Source organism: Furipterus horrens, unplaced genomic scaffold (genome assembly GCF_987537825.1).
Source record: "Furipterus horrens unplaced genomic scaffold, mFurHor1.1.pri manual_scaffold_10, whole genome shotgun sequence".
Classification (NCBI taxonomy): domain Eukaryota; kingdom Metazoa; phylum Chordata; class Mammalia; order Chiroptera; family Furipteridae; genus Furipterus; species Furipterus horrens.
The window spans coordinates 14,471,981-14,490,786 of NW_028327180.1; the positions used below are offsets into that span (position 1 = coordinate 14,471,981).

Here is an 18,806-nt window from a genome sequence, read left to right on the forward strand (position 1 = left end):
AATTAGGGGCCAGCAGGTCAGCAACTTACTTAGACAAAGTTAGTAGGATTTAGGGAGCGGAAGGTTTTATTTTCCTTTGTCATATACTTACAGCTTTTCTGTAAGTTTGGGATGTTTTTAAATGTAAAAGGAAACAAAGAAAAAATATTCCCACGTGGATAAAGCCCAGGTACTTAAAATGTAGTCTATTTCAAACAGAAATGACCTCCCTTCCAACCTGTATCTTTTCTGATTCTCAGTTTTGGTTAGGAGTCTTTTTACCTAAGCACTTACTAAAGCTGGAACTCTTGGATCCATGCTTAACAATTCCTTCTCTCCCACGCCCATACCTAAGCTTTGCCTGTTCTGCCTCAGAAATGGCTCTCAGTTTTAACCCATCTTCTCCACCCCCATTGCCACTGCCTTGGCCTCCCTCCTTGTCTTTGACGTCACCAACCAGCCTTCCCGCATCCAGCCTTTCTCTCTGCAGTCCTGCTGGCAATGAACTCACTAAAAGTGTATCTTTTCACGTCACCGTCCTGCGTAGAGACATCATGTGGCTGGATAGGGCATTAGGATAAAATCTAGCATTGCAGAGAAGCTTCCAAAGTCTTTCTTAGTTATCTTATCTCCTGCGCCTCCTGAAGAACTACAACCTTCTCAGCGTTGCTCAGACATACCTGCCCTCCCTGACCCGGTCCTTGTGCGTGTGGCGCGTCCCTGCCTAAAATGCCTTCTATGCCACCTTTAAAGCAGGGAACAGAAATCGGAAGGCCCGCAAACTGAATCTGGCCTGCAGAACATTTTGTCCAGCTGACACAGGCTGCTGAAGGGGGAAGGTGTGTCTGTAGGTGGCGCCTTCTCTCTGTGGCTCGTAGCGAAGCCCTCCACATCTGGCAACCTCACACATTCATTTGAGCTTGACCTTTTTCCGCTTGAAGGAAAAAGGCTTGAAGGCTTTCATGACTTCTCCCGCATTAAGGCTCCATTCCTGAGTCTAAAATAGCGCTTGTCATGTGTGGTGAAGTCTCTGCATGTTGCTGGATTCCACGAGTTTCTCAGCAGGATCTGTGCCTCTAGCCTAACTTCTAAGGAGGGAAGTGTGGACACCCTCTGGAAAGCGTCAGTTAGGATCCATAAGAGACTGCTCCTTACGTGGAACATTCCTGAACTCTGCGGGGGTTCAGGCTAAGTCACCCCAAGATGTGCCTGAGTGGTATGCAGTTTGTTTTGAGCTAAAGGCAACTCGAGCTACAGGTTCGGAGAAACTTCTGCCCCTCCTTTAACTACCAAGAAGAACTTGATTGAGGAGCCTTGCTCATGATAAGAGACTATCGGAGATGATCTCCTTTGACCCCTCTCTAGGGCAGGACAAACTACCAACTGCTAAACATTTGCTGTCCCTGCAATGACCTCCTGAAGCCCAAGGTGCTGTCTCTTGTTGTCTTGGAAACTCTCATGCGTGTGGGGTCTCCAACTCCCGCTTGCATGCAAGATTCCCACACATAGAGATGTATTAACTTTGATTACGTTCTCTTGTTAATCTGTCTCACATCTATTTGACAATTAGACCAACTGGAAGAACCCTGAGTGTAGGGGACACTTTCTTCCTCCCCCACAGTTCCAACAGTATAACCTGGGCACCCGTTTTCATATGGTCCCAGCTCATATGTCTTTGAGAGGCAAATTCCAGGAGGAAAGTCCTCTGAGAGTGTACGTCATTTTCTCTGGGAAAGTGGTGATCCTGAAGGTTTGTCTGCAACTGCGTATTTTGTCTGATTATGCTCTTTGGTGGGTTGTAAGGCAGAATGCAAGCTTTTTCTTAACTTCGGTGCTGCCTGATGCCATTTCTGTTTCAGGGCTGCAGGCCTGTGGACAGAGAGCAAGCAAAAAGAAGCACTATCACGATAGCTAGGTAGATAAATAGATGGCTTGATCACATATTAATAGAACATAATATAGTATATAATATTGAAATAATATATACTATATAGATAAAACAATATATTTTAATATATCATTTATATAGAAATATATTTTTACATATGTTATTCCAATCCAGCAGGAAAGAAAACATATTTCTGTTACAATAATTTAAAAATATTTGGGTTATGTGAGTAAACAAACTTTGGCTCAAATAGAAATGAGCAAAAAGATTTGGATGGTTCCACTAATACTGTATGAATATTTATTTATTGTTTTTGGATTTTAATGATGTTGTCTTACTACACATTTTTGGAGGGTTTTAGAAATGAAGAAGCACCACAAGCAGACGAACAGAAATGAAGAAACAACAGAGGTACACACCAGGTGCAGTCCCTGCTTTAGTCATGGTTTTGTTTGCTCCCATCAGAAATTAGAACTCATGAAATCCAGTCATTGCAGGGATGGCAAACAGATGCCAGACACATGTGGTTCCCTTTAAGAAGGATCTTCTGTGAGGCATTGTCCATGCTTCTGACAGCTCCTTCTGCGTGTCCCAATCCCAGGTCCCTCAATAAAAGCACGCTCCTTGACTCCACCCTGCAGAGGGAAGGAGGGAGATGAGGTAAAAGAAGAAGGGGTGAGAGAAGGTGTGGCTTTTGCATTAATCGGGAGTGGCACTCAATTCCTGAATCAGATCCCTTTTCGGTCTCTGGAGAAAGCTACAAGTTTCTATGTCAAAATCTGGTGATTATCAAAGTTAGAAAACTTGACTTCTTCATTTTACAGTTTTCTATGGGATAGAGTTGGTAGCAGTGAAAAAATTTTCAATTTCTCAAAATCTAGAGAAAAAGGTTTTAAAAAATTTATTATGCTGTTAGAACTGGTGCTGGTAAATCCAGATGAGACAATCTGTATAGACTTTTCATGAAAAATGGGTTTATCAGCTTGAAAATGTTGAGCTTAAATAAATCTAATAAGCCTTGTCTCTCCATTTGGTTCTTTAAAAGGATCTGGGAATTTGGTGTATAAACTCTGTTTATCTCTGCCTTGAAGCACATACTAGGATCCCTTTAACTTGGAGTGTGGATGGCCAACCTGGCTTCCCTCACTTATGTTCTATAGTCTCTGGTTCTGAGATGCCTCACATGCAAGATACATGATCATCTAATAACTTTTCAAGGGGAAAGACTCCCATGACATTTATTGTGCATATTGAATGTATGATTTTAGAAATTCTATAAAGTGGCAGAGAGGAAGAGGAAGAAGTGCATCTTAAAATTGGGGTAGAAAGATAAATACTTGGAGAGAATTTGTTCTTATCAAACTGGTTCAACTAAAAAAATGGCATTTATTTTAAAGATGTAGAAAGATCTAGAGCCCAGTGGCAGGAAGTACAGGAAGAAGTCACAAAAACTAGGCAGTCACCAGGACCAGAACTTGAAGGGCTGCCACCATCTTCTCTCTGCGGTCTCTCCAGTTCGACTTTCTGCAGACCTCCCCATTCGCCAACTTCTGCTCCTCTATCAGGTCAGCGTTGACTTTTCTTGGTGCCAGATGTAGGCTCAACTGGACTGTTGCTTCCTGCTCAGAGCCTTATTCTTAAAGTATCCCAACAACAAAATTCATTAGGGGATATCTGATGGGCTCAGCTTAGGTTAGGTATTCTCTCTTTGTCCGGTCAGGTTTGGCCATGGTGTTTGGGTCATCTAATAAAAACATAGGCATATAGTCTCACTTCATCAGGGTATGAGTGGAGCTTGGGTCTCTGAAAAGGGGAGAGGAGATAATGAGGATGGTTAGGGAATTTTTCAAATCCATAGATTTTGGAGTTAAATGAAAGGTGGTCCTAAACTCCTCGGCTTATATGGGAAAATGGCCAAAATGGTTATATCTACTGCTCACTTAACTTGTGCTTGTTGTTTTAAGTTGTGAGACTCCATTGTCTAGGCAATAAACTAGCTAGTCCACCATCTAAAATGTCAGATATTTAAAGATATAGGACATTGGGGTATGTAATATACAATGTGGGCAACAGTTTTTTACTTAAGATTTTAATTTAACGCGGTTCATACAGTGACATTGCCTGTGGGACTGCCAACTGTCAGAATCCTTTGAGAAAGCAATTTGGAAATGTAGATCAAGAACCTTAATGTGTCCAGAAGTTCATTTTGAATTTGGTTGGAGGCTTATTTGAGCTGTTTACGTAGTTGGTGCTCCATGAAGCTTATTGAAAGATTAGTTTATATTTTATTTGTTTTTTGCATCATGTCTTTTCTTGCTTCTCTCTTTTACTTGCCTTGCTATGTATGGCATATCAAGCTGATGCTTGAATAATAGAAAACGTTAAAATGTGTGCCTGCAAGTTGTACCACTGAATATAGATGGCATGAAAACGGAGCTTTGTGTTCCAATTGGCCTGTGAATACAGGTTTATACTGTGAGCTTTAGGATGTGATGACTGAAGACAAACTTGGGGGAAGGGACCTGATGAGCGGTTGAAGTTTTATGTCCACTCTTGAGTGAAATTCCTTCCCAGAATTTTCTTGGTCTGGTTCAACTCAACTTCATCTGCAGCCAGAACTCATCACCTTACCTGACACGCAAGAGGCCCGTCCCTTTCCATCAACACTGGCTCTTTGTCAGCAGTTGGAGAGAAGGCTGTGTAGTATAATATTTCTTTAATGCCATAGGCTTAAGAACTCCTCCCTTCTCCCACTCATATTTTATGGTACTCTACTTACACCAGGCTGTTCCTATGGAATTTTTATTTACAAAGACTTCCAAGAGTGAAGTCACATATTGGCCCTTCTGGGGCTTGCACAGCAGATTTTTTCCTTTCCCAGTTTTACTGAGATATAATTAACATATAACCTTTTATTCATTTTAGATGTACGACATGATGATTTGATATATGTATATATTGCAGAATGATCACTGCAATAGTTCTAGTTAACATCCATTGCTTCATATAGTTAGAAATTTTCTTTCTTGTGGTTATAACTTTTAAGATCTACTTCTCAGCAACTTTCAAATACACAATACAGTATAATTTATAGTCACCACGCTGTACGTTACATCCCCATGACTTAGTTATCTTACAACTGGATCTGTGATGTTTGTACCTTTTGACCACATTCACCCGTTTCTCCCATCCCCTAACCTTGACCTTTGGCAACCACCCATCTGTAGGTAGGAGGTCTTTCAATGAGATTCTGGGTGCCGTTTTACAGAATTGCACAGAAGTGGTCCTTGAAACTGAAGAAAATTTGTCAACGTGCATTCCTGTTGCACAAATCAAGGTGTGGTTCACTCCTGGTTTACGTCAGGACTGTTGTTCCCCAGGTGGCAGTGGGGAGTAGTGAAGGCCACGATCCTGCTTCCTCATGGTAGACAAGCTCAGGTAGACGGCTCTCTTCACCTGTGGTTTGTGAGGAATCGACAAATCTACATTGAAACCCCCATACTTCGAGGGTGTGCAGACACATGTATATGCATGACAATAGCATTTTAATTTGATGTATTGAATTTAGATGCTTTTAATGCAATGTGGAAATTCATTGCTGAGTAGAAGAACTCGGCATTTGCCTGTGAAATTACTTAAAATAACTTAAAAATGCAGTATTAACTGAACTCAGAGTTTTTATTAGGTTTCTGAGATTCCAACAAAATCTTTAACAACATCTGTTATGAGAAGTGCCAGCTGTTTTTGGCAGGTTTGCATGATCTGAAGGAAAGCATCTTTTACTAACGCTGCTGCAGTTCTCACACATGCCGTTCTTTTCTCATCAAGATTCCCATACCTGTATGTTATCCAAAAGCAAGTTAGTTTAAACTTGGGGTGTTGAGAAGAATTTGTGAGGAGGAATAAAAAGAGGAAATGATTTTGTCTCTCTATCTGTTTCTAAGTAGGCTCCTGCCAAAAATTACTGCAGGTGGGTTCTTGTAGTTCAATTTACACTCAGTGTTTCTATTGTAATTCTAACTCATTTTCCAGGATTTCCTGCTAAAATTTAAATTTTCTACGAATTAATGATAGAGTGATGAGGTGGTGCTTTTGATCTCCAGTTCGTTCTAGGCCTCGGCATGCAGGCCTTTTCTCCCAAGGCTAAGGGGTAATTGTAGCCTTATCTCCCCATCCCAGACTCTATGGGGTTCCGGGAAGCCTTGGCTTTGTGTCCTTTTGTCCATGAGCTTACACAGAACTACAGACAGATCTGGCTACTGGGTTGCAATGCAGAATGTCAGCTTGCCAGGATGGCAGGGAGACTTCCTATTACCCACCTGTTTTTGTTGTCAATTCCCAAGTTCAACAACAAAGGGAACTTTTGCCCTGTCCCTGGACCGCATTCCTTCCTGGAAGTGAGAAAACTGTTGGCGCTAGCACACACTTTCAGAACAAGAGCAGCTGCTTTCCTTGAGCCTTATGATAACTGAAGGTATAGAGAGTGACCACAGAGCTCTTCCTGGGAATCACTGAGGCACCCGGGAGATTTGAAATTAGTCCTTTCTTGTTCAAGGTCGGGAGAATAAGAGATAGCTAATACCAATGCAAGATGCACATGTAAAGTAGCCTCAACCCTACATTTTGCATCAAAAGTTACATACAAACAAACCAGAATCTCATATTCAGTATGCCTTACTTATCAGTCTCACTAGAATAAATAATTTTGGGAATGGTAAATGTTTTCACTCTTCCTGTTAAAGGCAAGGTGTTTCAGTGTCTTTTTTGCAGTGCATACAGCAAGAGGCAAAGGAAGTGCCAGTGTTCAGTCAAGACAGTTGTTAAACATCTATGTCATTACTGTCAACATGCAAAGTCGTAACGGGGAACATTGGATTTCTATCTTAACTGCTTCATAAGCCACAGAAATAATTAAAATTTAAATAAGGTATATAATGTGTAGAGCTAAAGAGAATTTTTATTTGTTTTCAGTTCACTTGTTAATTGTTTGACTATTTTTCTTATGTAGTATTTTATACATGGATATAAAAACATCTTTTTTTTTTGTATGTAAAAGTATTTAATTTCTGGAAATTTTTAAATTCATACTTGCCTGAGTTTTATACTTTTAGCAGGTGTTTTTAGTTTTATATTTTACTTAGCAGAAGAAAACTCAACACAGTTCTGCAAAGCATTTCTTTAACTTTCAATCAGCTATAATTATATTTACAATACTTACTTACTTGTCAGTTAAATGCATTAAATACTATTGTTTCAATGGCCCTTGCTGTGTCAAACTGTTATTTCTGGCATTTCAATATAAGAAGAACAGAAAACAGCAAATAAATTTCTCAGCAGGAATTCCAGCTTCCCTTCTTCTATATGCTCATACTTCAGATTCCCAAGAGAAAAAAAGAAATCTTATAGGCAGAAAAGATTGTCTAAATTTTGCTATTATGTCTGCTCATGGCTTTAAGAACACTAAAAGTATAGTATTCTATACATGGTGGATAATTTTATATAGTACATGCTGACTACAAATCTTCTCGGCTTATATAAAAGAATAATCTTAAAATAAATTATATTTTAAATCCTGCACTTATCCTCTCTCTGAACCCTTCCTTATATCATTCTCTTACAGAAAACTAAACTGCTATGACTTCTCATTTCCAGAGCCCTCATTGACTGCTGCTGCTTCCCAAACTTTGATGTCTGAATGTCTTTAAAAATGTTTAATCATGATAATGCATAAAACAATGTGGAGCACTCTGACATTGCCTTTGTGTGGCTGAAAAAAAATACAAAAATAAATTGTTTGTATCATGCTGGGAATGGAGGTTGGGATTAAATTGACCTGAGGTTAATGATAGGATGAAGATCAACTGTCAAGTAGCAAGAAAATGCTATAGCCTTGGCAATAATTAATGTTGAACAATGACTAGAGTTCAGATTATTGTAATGAGAGATGAGACACTGTTCTGACTGTCCAGAGGTCAATGTTACTTGGTTTCCTATGGTTAGGGGTAAATAAGGAGGACTTCCTAGTAAAAACAATGTAACTGAATACAATGAGTCTGCAGTGACCCATGGTTCATGAGATACATTGTTAGTAAATAAAAAGAGTTTATAAAATATGTAGTAACCAATGTTTTATGGAATTTGGTCTTGAATGAAGCGTGTTGTGGAGAGTCGGTGGACCTAGGGAAGTATTTTATCCAACTGCAGAAAATAGACTAAGATTTCAGTTCCCAGAATCCCATTTGTTGACTATTTTCCTGTAATTCTAATGAACCTTTCCTGAATCCTTCATTTTATGAATGGCACTGTTCTTCCTATACTAGATCATTAGTTGTTCTCGTTCTCATAATGTAGCACATTAATATATCATTAAAGCAACAGATGTCTTAGAGTAATACAATATCAGAACAAAGCACTCTGGCTCCATCTTGGGTGAACAGGTCTGGAAGCAGAGTCAGTTCAACAATACGAAAGGTGAGTCCATGGCACGTGCCCGTTGGCACTTAACATTTGACTCTGGCTATAGGTTGTGACCTAAGTGGAATGCGCATTTCTGTTTGTATTAGACCATTGAATATTCATCAGTATACTTGGAATATGGAGAGTCTTATTTCTTAAAAAAAAAAAAAAGTGGAATGAAAGTCTTCTGTGACAGTGGATCGCTTGTAGGCAATGAATTGTACAACATGGTTTTGTTTCTAGGAAGGCAAATTCATCGTGGAGTGTAAACCTAAACCACGCAGGTCAGGGTGGCACTTGCTGACACTGAATGGCAGCTGTATTTGCTTCTCCTGACACCTCACTACAAACATCATCATTTTCTCTCAACACTTTCTCAAGTCCTTTAACCTGGGACAGGTGTTTTCAAAATCAAACATATGATCTATAAGTAAAGAGAACAAGTTCTAAAGATGCTCAATATCTCTAGAAAAAATTAAAAAAAAAAAACAGTTAAAGAGAGAAAACCAATATACTTTATCTAAGACAGTCATAGGGTTTTTTTAAAAAATTTGTTTGTTTTTTGCAAAAAGCTTTATTGTTTCCATCTGGTCCAATGCACAGGAGAGGGTCCCAGGATAGTTAAAAGGTTGCCTAGTGGTTGCAGGGAGAGGCTCAGGCAGAAGCCAGACATAGTGGGATGGAGGGGGGCCCCTCAAAGGCCTCTGGGCTCCAAAGGCTCCTAGTCGTGCTGGAGGGTGAGCCTTTCCAAGAGACGCTCTCCACCCAGCCTGGGGGCCGCCAGCCTGTAGAGGTTGATCAGCTGTCACCCATCTTCTTGATGAGTTTCAACTCCTCACCCAGGAAGTGGTTCTGCAGGAAGTCACAGAGATGAGGCTCCGTGCTGGCAGAACCCAGGCCCTGCAGATCCCAAAGGGCCTGGTTCAGGTTCCTCTCCAAGGCCAAGGTGGCTGCCATGATGTCCCGAGTCTTACCCCACTCATAGTGGGAAGGCTTCTGGACGTCCTGGAAGAGAATGCAGCCACCGTGCTGGTTGTGCATCTTCAGGAGATGCTCGCGGCCCTTGCACTTCTCCTGGGCCAACTCGTGGAAGAAGTGGCCCACGCCCTGCAGAGCCCCATCATCGTGGTGGAAGCAGAAGCCCAGAGAGAGGTAGGTGTGGGAGGCCTGCAGATGCAGGGTGCCCAGGTGGTTGATGGCGGCCTCCAAATTGGTGGAATAATTCTGATGAATTTGGGAGCTCATGGTTGCCTGGCGATAAGGACTTAAGTTCAAAAACAGAATTGGCTGGTCTGAGAGGCCAGGGTAGCTGAGATGGTTCCAAAGGATGAGACTGGAAAAAAGATTGGAGGGTGGTCGAAAGCTGGAAGAAGGGGCATCACTAGGTCTGTTCCACCCAAACACTTTTGAAGCAAGAGAGAGGTCTAGGGGAAGGATGGTCATATTTAATTCTGTCACAGCTGCGCCAGAGAAATGGTGCCACATAGGAGCCAATCTGGAGGACTTCAGTACTTGCGTAGTGCACTTTCAGATGAAAAGGACTTTTCTTTAATGGTTTGTTTATCAACACCTTCATTCTCTTGATAGTTGGTTTAGGAATTCAGGATACGGGGAGGGTTGGACCTGTGGGCATTCAGATCTCATGTGGGCATGTTGACATGTTTACATGCAGACAAGGCCATGGCCAGTGCCATGGTCAGTGTTGGGACTTTTATGGCAAATCCCCACTCACATTATTGCCATCACTGTGCAGAGATCAGATTTCTGTTCACTTCCACCTTTACAGCTGCTAGACTTGACCTGCAAAAAATCCAAGGAAGAATGACATGTTTATAATAACATAAAGACAAACTGGCTGGAAGCAGCAATTGATGGGGAAGATTTCCATTAATCAATGTGTGGTAGAGGAGGGGGATAATGCTTTCTAAGGCATGACCTCATCTATTTGAATGAGCCTGAGAGAAAGGGTTAAAGATTTAAAGTATTTCTCTTTCAGATCCTTTCACAGTGAGAAAGTTATCAAGCCTACCCCACCTCCCAGGAGAAAGCAATAATAGCTTCTTAGCAGCAGCCAACACCTTGAGAAATTAGCCCCATTTTAGAGAAGGGCATTCATAGGGAATTTCCTTTGGCACTTGAAGGAAGGATTTAGGAGTGTCCAGAGGGAGACGTGTACGTACTTCCTAATGTGATTTTATAATAATTGTTGTGAATCTTTGTCACATGACTTTTCCTAGACTCTTGGTATGAGAAGTTTGTTAACTAGTAGACTATTTTCTAAGTGGATGACTTAGATGAACAGATGGATCTATCTGCATCTCTTAATTGATTGACTATCTCTTAAGAGAATTCTAGATACCCCAGAAGAGAGAGAGAGAAGGAGAGAACTGCTATTGTCTTACTAATTCTTGTTTCTTGCCTGGAAGTTACAGAGCAAAATACACATGAGTTTTATGCCTGAAGGAGAAAGAACTATGAGCAAGACTCATTGCAAAATGCTAACAACCTTAAACAGAAGACACAGAAACAAATTTGTAAGAACAGACCGTTATCTCCCACACAAACTTGGGTCCTGTTGTGTTTGTACTTACCAGTGACCTTGCCACTGTCACTCAGTACTGGATAATATGAGAAATAATTGAGTGTCATTTTTTACAGTTCGTCAGAATAGACTCAGACCCCACAAGGCCTGCTATATCTAGTCCCTGAGGTATCCTAAATTCATTGATTTTAAATATTTTATAAAATGCACCTATCACAAGGCTAGCAGCATATATCCATCAATGAAAAATTAAACAATCAAGACAAAACAACACACACACACACACACACACACACAAACTCAACCATGCCATTCATTATCATGAATAAGCCATCAACAGGAGACCAAGGAAAGACAAATAACTTACATCAGGCCTGCAAGTAAAATACATTTATCAGCCCACTTAATAAGTGCTTTTTGGCATTGAAGAGCCTGTTTCTTTGTGGCCCTGCACCAAGAGTGACTTACGCATGCACACTGTGTGCATTCTTGGAGCTTACCGTGTAAGAAAGACAACCGAGCAGAGTCCTGTGAGGACTTGGGGCATGCTAGCCTCATAGAAAGCTATTTTAAAATATAACCAGTTAACATGGGTGTCTTTGGGAGCTTTCTTACATCACGATGTGAATCTGGAAGACAGATAAATTAAAAGGCTCCCATCGTATGAGCGGGCAGATATTTCTGAAGGGAGTGCATGCTCTTTCCAACTTCCTAGGGCAATTTGGCAATGCGGACTTAAAGCCCTGAAGATTTTCATTTCTTTTGGCCCAGAAATTCTACTTACAGGATTTTATTTTAAAGAAATAGTCATGGAGATTGCAAAGATTTAGAAACAAGAATATTCATTCCAACATTGTTCACAATAGCCCAAATTTTTAAACGGTCTAAGTTTTCAAAAATACAGAATTATTTCAATCTATTATGGAACAGTCATATCATGGAAGCCAATCAAGTTCCTAACAAAATAATGAGCAATGGCTAATGACATTTTAAGGTACAAAATGTATGCTGCAGCATGATATTACTGAATCATCCCTTTTTGGTTAAAAATTTTATACACATGAATATATAGACATACTCCAATTAGCACAAGACTGCAAGGAAGCATTTCCAAATATTATAATAATTATCTCTGTGTGCTAATATTATGGGTGGTTTAAATTTTATTTCTGCTTACTTGCATTATCTTCATTTCTAAATGAACATTTAAAACTAATAAAAATGGGTGAAAGCAAAGGTCACTATGGCTGGGGATCAAATATAGGGTGAGAGAAGGAGACTAGACTTTGGGTGGTTAGCACACAAACATATAATGTTATTAACCAATGTTATCCCAATACATTCAATTAAAATAAAAATACAAACAAACAAAAAGAAACAGGATGTTTTCTCCATATACAGCATACTTTACTGAAGTTAAATAAAATAGAACTAGTTCTATATAAAACACGGCCAGTCTCACTTTATGTTCAAAAGTAATTTTATTCCCCTTCCTCCCCAATTAAAAAAAAAACCTTCATCAAGAATCATACACCTCAGAGGTGGTGGGCTGGGTGGGAGGGGACACGTGTTTGCTCTGCTGCCACGGGGCTGCACCCCTCACCCGCCACTATCCTTTTTAAGTGCCTGCTGAATCACGCTGTTTACCTGCCTGGGAACGTCTGTGGGAGACCCGATGTCTTCTCCTGCGTCATTTTAACATTTGCTGCCATTATTAACTTAAAATCTTCTTTATAGTCTATCTATAATCCTGTAACAAGGTCACCCCAGAGTTTGTTAAGTGGTAGAGCTGTAAAACACTCGGGAAAGCCGGGGACTTGGGAACAGAACTTTAGATGTGCTAAATCTCAATTGAGAAGGCCAAGCAACCATCCAGGAGCCTCTCTATTAATTTAAGAGAGAGCACTTCAAAATATTAGAGTGGCCTTGCAGACGCCGCCGCCACCGCCCCGGATATTCCCGCATCCAGCCATGGTCAACCCCACCGTGTTCTTCGACATCGCTGCCGACGGCGAGCCCTTGGGCCGCGTCTCCTTCGAGCTGTTTGCAGACAAAGTCCCAAAGACGGCAGAAAACTTTCGTGTTCTGAGCACCGGGGAGAAAGGATTTGGTTATAAAGGTTCCTGCTTTCACAGAATTATTCCGGGATTTATGTGCCAGGGTGGGGACTTCACACGCCACAATGGCACAGGAGGCAAGTCCATCTACGGGGAGAAATTCGATGATGAGAATTTCATCCTGAAGCACACAGGTCCTGGCATCTTGTCCATGGCAAATGCTGGACCCAACACAAACGGTTCCCAGTTCTTCATCTGCACGGCCAAGACCAAGTGGCTGGATGGCAAGCATGTGGTCTTCGGCCAGGTGAAAGATGGCATGGGTGTTGTGACAGCCATGGAGCGCTATGGGTCCAGGAATGGCAAGACCAGCAAGAAGATTACCATTACTGACTGTGGAGAACTCTAATACATTTGACGTGGGTTTTATTTTAACCACCAGACCATTCCTTCTGTAGCTCAGGAGAGCACCCCTTCACCCCTCTCTGCTTGGAAATGTTCTGTAATCTTCGTGCTCTCGCCGCAGTTTATTGGGTTCCATATTTTCCTTACCCCTTCCAAGTCTAGCTGGATTGCAGAGTTAAGTTTATGATTATGAAATAAAAACTAATCAACAACAACAACAAAAAAAATTAGAGTAAGTACGGGGCAAATAAAAAGCAGTCTTAAAGCAAATATACATTACAACATTTGCAGATTTATGCCCTCTAAGATTGCATGCCCCCTCCCCCGCAACACTTTATATCCAGTCTTTTGAGAAAAGTGGGCTTGAATTATGTAAGTTTTGAATTATGTGAGGTCCCCAGGAATACATTCTTTGCATAAAATGTTACCATTGTGTACCGGGATGGTGGTTGGGGGTGGTGGTAGTGACAGAACAGAGGAAGAGGGGCTGCTAAAAAGAGGGCAACATCTGAGAAAGTCTTTATTTCTCCCTCACTTTTGAAAGATAATTTTGCATGGTACAGAAGTCTAGGTTGGTGGAATTTTTCACTCACCTCTGAACATTTCATTCAACTCCCTTATTGTTTGCATGGCTTCTGAGAAGTTGGATGTAATTCTTATCTTTACCTTTCTATAGGTAAGTTGTTTTTTCCTCTGGCTACTTTTGAGATTTTTCTCATCTTTGACTTTACAGAGTTGGAATATGACAGGCCTAGGTATGGTATGTTTATTTTTCCATGTATCTTTCTTGGTGTTCTGTGAGCATCCTGGGTCTGTGATTTGGTGTCTGACATTGATTTGGGGGAAAATTCTCAGTAATTATTGTTTCAAATATTTCTTCTTAGCTTTTCTCTCTTTCCCATCTGGTATTTTTATTACATATATGTTACATCTTTTGTAGTTGTCCCACAATTTATGGATAGTGTGTTATGAATAGTGTGTTCTTTGTTCTTTTAATCTTTCTTTCCCCTTTGCTTTTCAGTTTTGAAAGTGTCTATTATCTTATCAAGCTCAGAGATTATTCCCTCAACTGTGTCTATTCTTTAATGAGCTCATCAAAGGCATTCTTCATTTCCATTATAGTGTTTATCTCTAGCATTACTTTGTGATTTTCTCTTAATTTTCATATCTTTGGGAAATTTTTTGCTTACTAATAAATGAGACAAGCACAGTAGGAGAGCTTCTTCCTGTCTTGAACAGGGATGGACCCAATGCTGGAGCTATTAAGGTCACCTGTGTCATGAGGAAACCACCATAAGGAAAGGCAGGACAGACAGACAGAAAGAGCCCAGGATCCTAAAGGTAGCGAGGAGCTCTGAGGCCAGAACCAATAATCATGCACCTCTAAGTTTCTTAATATGTATATTAAGAAAAAGGAGTCTCTATATTTTTATATATAGTATATTATTATGTTATTGATATTATACATGGATGGGCAACAGTAGGTTTCTAGTTGTGAGTATGCAAAACAGAATTTATTCTTGTACCATTATTTATTAATTATTGTATTTATTTGTGTTACAACTGTAAATCTACTTTGGCCAAACCCTGTGTTATAGAATATAATAATTATGTATTATATAATATATTATGTATTTGTATGTATATATTTACATATTATATATCCTTGATATATAATTATTATATAATATATAATATTATATATAATATAATATGCTACATTTATATTTATATTATGTAATATATAATATGTGATATATAAATATATTATACTTAATTATAATATATAATTTTATTATATAACACATTTTATAAATTTTATTATATAAATAATAAATTTATTATATAAATTTCATATGATTATATATATTTTATACAGACACACATACATGAGGTCTGTTCAGAGAAAGCCCCAGCCATTGTTAATATAATGAGAATGATTTGCATGATATTTATCAATGTAACCTGACAGCCAAAAGGAGTAGACTTGACTGTGCGAGCATGAACAATGAAGACTTCACTGTACTAGTCAGTGGGGGTGGTAGACACCACTGAGTGAGCATGTGTACTGTGTGGCCATCACATTCAAACTGACTCAGTGAGTAGAGCAACAGATCTGCATCAAATTTTGCATTAAGCTCAAACATTCCTCCATGTAAACTATTGGGATGATTCAGAAGACGGGCAGCTATGGGCAACTGGTGACTGGCATCTTCATCACGACAATGTGCCCGCTCATGTATTACATCTGGTGCAGAAATTTTTGGTGAAACATCAAATCCCCCAGGTGACTCAGCCTCCTTACAGCCCAGATTTGGTGCCCTGCAACTTCTTGCTTTTTCCAAAACTAAAATCACCTTTGAAAGGGAAGAGATTTCAGACCGTCCGTGAGATTCAGGAAAACATGATGGGACAGCTGATAGCAATTGGGAGAACTGTGTGAGGTCTCAAAGTGCCTTCTTTGAAGGGAACTGAGGCATCACTGTCCTATGTACAATATTTGTTGTATTTTCTTAAATAAATGGCTCTATTTTCCAAAGTGTATGGCTGGATACTTTCTAGACAGACCATTTTATATAAATAAGTGTGTGTGTATCTATATATATCTATCTCCTATTTGTTTAAACCAAGGGTTGGCATGGCAAATTATGGCCCTGGATCTGGTTGCCTGTTTTTTTCTATTATTTGCAGCCAAAGCATTCTTAACTGAAATGTGACTAAAGGATTGCCTCTTCTAGGGTCTTCCCTCCACCCCTTCATGCTATCAATGTCTTACCCCTCCTCTAGGCTTTCAGTTTAACAGAGGTGGGCCTGTCTGTTATTTATTCTAAATATTTAGCACCATTTCAGTCTCATGCTCAGTTCTCAAAAAATGACCGTTGAGTGGAGGAAAGACATAGTCTCCTTCTATGGCGGACACTGAGCGCTGCCTTCCCAACAGCCAAGTCATCCCGTGACTGCAGTGTCCTCTCTAACCTGCTCAGTGCCTAGTGTGGCCATCCTCCCTCTTCCTTCCCTCCCTCCCAAAGCGTCATGATCATCAGGCTGCTGTGTATAACCATGTACAGTGAGAGCATGAAGGTAGATGAAGATGCAGCACAGCTCAGCTACAGTGAATTTCAATATTAGACATCACTGCCTGGAGTGCTTCAATGACCTGTACTATGGGGAATCCCATGTTGGTTGTCTTTCATTTATCACTCTTTCTCTCTCTCTTGTCCCAAAGGCCCCCTCTTTTTCTCCCCTTTACCTCCATTTCAGGACTTGCTACCTGTATTTCTCCACCTCATTACATAAATGTTAACCAATTTAACTCTCGAAAGGCTTTCTAAATGTACTGTGCTTACTTTCAAATATCAATGGAACCTTGCTCAACAAAAGTGTCATGGATCTCTAATGACACTAGGCAGCAGTTTTAAAATTCATTTTTCTTCTACTTCTGCAGGATCAATTTCTGAGGCAGTGTTCACTGCGCCCTATAATCTGTGCATTAGGAGTGAAATGCAGGTGGAGTGGTTCTTATTTATTCTTGGTACAGAATGGGGGGGTGGAATGAGATGATTTATCCTTGAAAAGACAAAGTAAAGAAACAATTTAATAGGCTTCAAGTGAACATTTTATTAGTATCTTGAGAGAGGAGAGTGGTAGCTCAGATAATCCTGAATTTATGAACAAGATTGAAATGTATGTTTGTACAGTTGACTTGGCTAATTTTATAATGAGCTCGCTTTCTCCCGCATTTTGAGAATATACCAGCTGAGTCTGACAAGGAGATGGTGCTGTAGTAATGTGTCGCATGGCAGGGGAACTTAACCTCAGATTCCTTTTAATGCCACAAAATGGATAATTAAGAGCTAACTATCCATGAATAGATATTATAGAACCATTCTTCAACCTCAGGAAAGACAGCAGTGAGGTGAGGGAGGAGGAGAGGAGGGGAGTGAAGAAGCAGAGGGGATGAGCCAGCTGGTCTACTTCTTTACACTTGTGGGGCTCACATTTTCTGCCGTCTCTGCTGAGGGTCTTTCCTGTCCTCTCCAACATGACTCTCAAAGTCTTTCTGAGCCACTTAATGACATCTTCGTTCACTCTGTTGAAATATATATTTAGAAGCTGGTAGCCCAGTCTAGATATACATGGCAGGCTTCAGCCAAAGCTGGGGTTCCTTGGAGCTTTGGAGAACTAAACAGAAACCAAGTTACTTGACTTTTCCTTTATCTCCCCCATCTGGTGTTCTCTTGAGGAGGGAATATAGTGAATGTACAACTGGAGGAAAAGAATGGCAAGAAGAATAAATGGCATCGATAAAATCCCCCTATGAGAAGTGGCAATGATAAAAAAAAAAAAAAAAAAAACCAACCCCATGTTGCAGGGCCATCCAAGACCCTATTTCATGCAAAATAGTCAGTGGCCCCACCCATGTGTCTGCCTGGTTTAGGAATGAGTGGTCCCAGGTATATGCAAAATTCAGCTTAGCACGGGCCTGAATGCTACTCCATCCAAGAGCAGATTTTCTAGGTTCTACAAGAATTAAAGAGACAAAATGAAGGTTGCCTGTGTGAAGGGAGACAGGATATTAGGTAGGTGGGTGGAGAGAAGGAAGCGTGGAAACCACTGTAACAAAGTGTGGCACATTGTGATAAAGGCCATTGTCAAGGTCTTTGCTTGGGTGAAAGGTGGTTGGCTCCTAAGTGCTTATGATACTATCAAAAATAATTAATTAACCCAGTAAGCAAAAGCAGGTTGTGCATGAACTTGCCATGAGGAGAATGTGTCACAAATCAGAGATTAGGATCAATCCAAGGCTGAGGTCCTGGGAATAAAAGGGAAAGCAGAGCGATACCCATCCTCTCCCATGTCACTGTGGAATTCCCAACCCACGTCGAAAAACCTCAAAACCCTGAAAAGGATTTAAGGGAGAAGGAAGCACCATTGTTTACGGTAGGTGACCCTCACTATGGGTCTGATGGATTTGCATATATTACAGCCCCCCTCAATCTTCACAGAAAGTCCATGGATTTGTTATTACACCCTTTTCACAGGTGACAGAGCCGAAGCTCAGAGAGGCTGGATGGTGTGCTCAAGGTTGCAGCGTTAGGAAATGGGGTCACCAGGTTTGTAACCTGGGCCTGACTCCCAAAGCCTGAGCTCTCCCTCTTCTGTAGCACACTGCAGGCCAGTGCGCCCTGGAGACTTGAGTCCTGGGTGGGCAGGCGAGCTGTCCCTCTGCTCCCCTGGGTCCCTGCCAGGTTAGTGGACAGTGTTTGTACTTTTATAATGGCCCTTTTAATAGGGTGAAAGCATAATAATGATAATAAGAATCCTGCTCTGCATTGGTGACAGGCTCAGCATGCCTAGTTTCCCAGATATCTGTCTTTTCCATAATCAAAATGCTTTTCCTAGGAACCAAGTTTTGTAGGTTTCTAATATTAAACAATATTAAAACAGTGCTACATTCTCATCTGTTAACCACAATGTC

At 40.5% G+C, this 18,806-nt stretch overlaps 2 pseudogenes; one reads left to right on the forward strand and one right to left on the reverse strand.

The window, feature by feature from the left end:
- Positions 1 to 9,044: 9,044 nt before the first annotated feature.
- On the reverse strand, positions 9,045 to 9,568 carry LOC149999271 (ferritin light chain pseudogene; annotated as a pseudogene).
- A 3,237-nt stretch (positions 9,569 to 12,805) lies between these two features.
- On the forward strand, positions 12,806 to 13,529 carry LOC149999272 (peptidyl-prolyl cis-trans isomerase A pseudogene; annotated as a pseudogene).
- Positions 13,530 to 18,806: the final 5,277 nt, after the last annotated feature.